Genomic DNA, 4362 nt, shown 5'->3' with positions numbered 1-4362 from the left:
ACCACTCGCGGACAGAACTGTAGGAATTCGAAACGTGTTCGTATTGTGAAAGTACCTCCAGAGAGGCACAGCTTTGGTTTCCAACTAGAGCCCAAGTTCTAGCAAATTTGCTACCCTGTCCACTGCTCGGGTACACTAGCGAGAGAAACGAGCGATTTGTGCTGGACCGACAAATAATTTATGATTTTATGAGCTTTTTGTTAATCCTCTTTCAAGAAATTCAACTGAAATGTAAATGCTGGGAAAACAGGTAGCAAAAAGGGTATAGGTAAATTGTCTCCCGGGTTAGATTGGTAAGAGCGCTTAATACGACCCGCACCTGAAGATTATCATCCCGGCAGGTTATGATTCATCAAAGGACAATTACATGCAATGTTGTAGTGTGTAAAAACATCTATAAAATTATTGTCCCTAATAATTATATTTTCAGGTGAGGCAGGTATCAATTTATAAAAGCACTTGTGGATAAACACCGAAAATAAAAATAAATATTAATTTTTGAATACTCATGCTACTTAACAATACATTTGTAGTACCTAATATGTAAATTATTATTAAAAATTCATTTAAAAACGTTATTTGAATAATAAAAAATGAATTTACTTCGTTGTGCATAGTTTAATCTCGTACTACAACAAAATAATAATAATAATAATGAAGTATAATCAGAATCACTTATACAAACTATGATGTTTAATTATAAATTAAAAAAGTTAATCTAGTCTACTTTTCACATTACTTGCTTCAGATTTGCGACAAATGAACATAATTTAGTCATTTATTTTCGTTTTACATTTTTTTTAGTATTTAATAATTTCATAAAAATGTGTTACCTATCTCAAAACGCTGTATAAATGTTGAAGTCAGGTAAACGATCAGATTTGGCCGAATTGCGTAGTCCTTTTCACGACTGTTTGCATAGAATCATAAACGTGTAAAATAAGTCGGCTTTACTCGAGAAATAATTTATGATGAACTGCTTACTCTCGGGGAATACTTCCCCAATTCGAAGCTTGTTCACACGGACAGTATCTCTCGCAAGTAAACGCAGTTTGGCTTGTCCACTGGAGAGAATATAGTTCGCGGCGAGATCAGCCGATCAGTGTTTCGTCTTTACTCGACTGGACTCGGAGCTCTCCAGGGCTGATTTTGAGGCGATTTCTCGCAAGTGGACACTTACCTTTATGAACTGAAATATTATTAAATGTTATTTACATTTTATAAAAAAACATATTAGTGGTTTATGATTCCGCTTCGATTTTTTACCCTAAGCATTCAGCTTTTTGCAAGAAACATTAAAATTTAATTTCATAACACAGTTAGGGATGACTGTAAAAAAAAGATCTGACAAGATAATGAGCAAGTGGACAAGTGCTTCTCTCAAGATTACCATGATTACCTGGATAGTTGTGTGCATAGACGTTAGAGGGAAAGACCGGATGCTTTATCACGAATTAAAACAAAAGGAAATGGATTATCCAAAACTATTTATGTAATAACTCGAGCTGAAAGCAGGACACTACATTTATAAAAGTGTTAAACACACAGCCCTTACTTTTTAGGTAAGGTTAAAAACATAAACGTATCGTGATGGTACTTCGTGGAGTAATACAGTTGTATTGACTTTTAATGGTATAAATAATGACTTCAAGTTCCTGAAAATGTTTACTATTAATTATTTCAGTGACCCAAATGGATGTCTAATATATTCTAGTGGCAAACGATTGTCACGTGAGTAATGGTCCCTCATTACAAAGACAAGTACTAACGACTTTTTGAATTACTTACAATTGACAGGATTTTTTAGACCCGACACTATAAAAAACATATATGGGTTAGGTGCCTCATTCAAAATGTGTTGTTTCTTACTGTAATTCCCTAAATGTGGAAATGTACTGTAATAAATTTCATGTTGAATTTGCTGCTGTTAATTTTCATGACATTAATTTCCTTTTAGGTACAAAAAATAACCTGGACAAACAGGTCTTATCAGTACTTTTATAAATAAAACGCAGTAGTGAATTTCGAACCATATTTTTAAGCCTTTACCAACAACTTTCCGTGGGGGACAAATGGATAAAACATTGTTATAACAAAACTAACCAGGTACCAGGAGCACTTCATAATGACACCCAATCTTCTCCATCTTCGCCCGCCCAACGACCCAAAATCGTGCAAATTAATTTCCCTTAATTACAAATCGGGTGACATAGTTGAGATTCCATTTAGAAAATGGCCCAATCAAGTCCTCATCCAGCGAAGAATGCAAATAATAACCCATCACGAATAACCGAGGCTTGAGCGGGTTCGGGACCGAATTCCGTTGCATGGCCTGATAATTATAAGACATTGTCAGGGCGTCACCTGGGGCTCCTGTTCATCTCCGTCGTTCGTCCTTATTGTACCAAGACGATAAAAGCCACTTTGGTGGAGCGAGCGCCCGCTATCTCGCCGATATGTGCGTGGGCCCGCAATATAATTTACCGACCATCGAGGATAATAACCACGTAATTATTGGATATATGCATCGGCTGGCTACGGTAGCCGAGCTCACTTGCCTTTTGGAAACTGATTCGCGAATCGAGGGTTGGATCTAACATCGATAAGTTTTTTTTCATTTTGGTAAAAAAGATTGTTAATTTATAAATTACTACAAAAGTAAAGAAATAAATCTTAAAGCAAATTACAGAGTGCATAAATTTATGAAAATTATAACATTAAACTTTGAGTTCCAAATACGCAATTTGTAATCCCGTATTTTTGACATGACAAATAAATATTTTAGTATACATCTGAATTATCCTTTTTTAATTAATTGACGTAAATTAATTGTTGCATATTTTGACGATCCTTTGCATATTTTTTGGGTTTGAGCATTTGCGTGCATATTTGTGTATATTCTGGATCTATTTGGGTTTTTCTGGTATTTTTCTAAATAAAAGTACTCGAAAATTTGTTTGTTGCAGTTTACATTAGCCAGTTTGATTTATAAGAATAGTTTGTGTTAACTCCTAAAAGTCTAACTAAGTAATGTCAACTGAGTATACAATATTTCATTGGCAAGTAAAAATGAGGAGAATAATTTGACAAAATATTTCTAATTCATGCATAACTAGGCATTGAAGAAAGAATAAATCAAGAACGGTTCACCCCATTTATTCGAAAATTAGAGTGCCATACTCAGTGGTGACGTAAAAGGGGGGTGCTGGGGGCCAAGCATCACCAAGGGGTGACAACGGCAATTCACTTGCACAGTCCGAGAATACTTACAGAAGAATCATTCTGCAAAAACATACAAAAAAAATCGGGACGGCAAACAGACGAACAGACAGACAGACAAACAGACAGATGGACTTGATTACAATATTTCCTGCGCTTACGCCTGGTAAGTAAAAATAATGTCTTGATAGATTTTACGAAGAACTAGACCGTCGTTACAGGGCAATGAATGAGATATTCTCGTAACATTTAGTGTTGTTCAAACTAAAGGTCGATATATATATTTGTCGCTGACGTTGCCGTTGTAAGATAAATACGCAGCGAAGGTATGCGTTGTTTATATTATCCGTTGACGTTGCCGTTGAAAGTTGGCACACCGTTGGAGTGACGTTAGAGATGACCAACTTTTAATTTTAATAATATTTTGCATTTTTTTTTTCTTAATATACATAGCCATATTTTCATAACAAGAAACTTAAACCATGGTAACCTTATACAAATTTTCCATTTTAAACAAGTTTTAAGTTTCATGTTGTGAAAAGAAGTCTACACATATTAAAACAAAAGACAAAATGTAACCCCACCCACCCACCCCATCCTAATTGCGATGCTTTTTTTTATTTTTAGAAACTTAAAACACGTTTGTAATGGTAAATTTTTGTAAGGAAATATGGATTTTGCAATTAGGCTCCGCCTTAGGACTGTCAACGAATGAAAACTTCTTTATTATTTAGATCAGGGCAGTTATGGGTGGGGCTTAATCTTTGACTTAAAATTTTTCTTAATATACATAATATTCTTTAAATAATACGACACCCAAAAAAATGTCTTAAGGTACATGGTAATTTCTTGTAGAGAGAGAAATAATAAGAATTTTGCATCTAAATTCCGCTCGTCTGGCTCTCGACGTATATAAAAAACCATCACAAATGAAATAAGGCGGGTGGGCGGGGGTTATGTTGTTCCTTTTTTCTTAATATATATAGTTGTCTTTTCAAAACAAGAAACTTAAAACATGTTTAAAAAGGTAAATTCTTGTAGACAAATATCGATCTTGCAATTATGCCCCGCCCCTCGATCTGACACCGAATGAAAAATTCATCACAATTGAGAATTGCGATCGGGGCGGGTATGGGTGGGGCC

Source organism: Zophobas morio, unplaced genomic scaffold (genome assembly GCF_036711695.1).
Source record: "Zophobas morio isolate AGI-343-1 ecotype UQ-CSIRO unplaced genomic scaffold, CSIRO_AGI_Zmor_V1 ptg000017l, whole genome shotgun sequence".
Taxonomy (NCBI): domain Eukaryota; kingdom Metazoa; phylum Arthropoda; class Insecta; order Coleoptera; family Tenebrionidae; genus Zophobas; species Zophobas morio.
The sequence above is the reverse complement of the archived record's forward strand: the minus strand, read 5'-3'. Positions refer to the sequence as shown.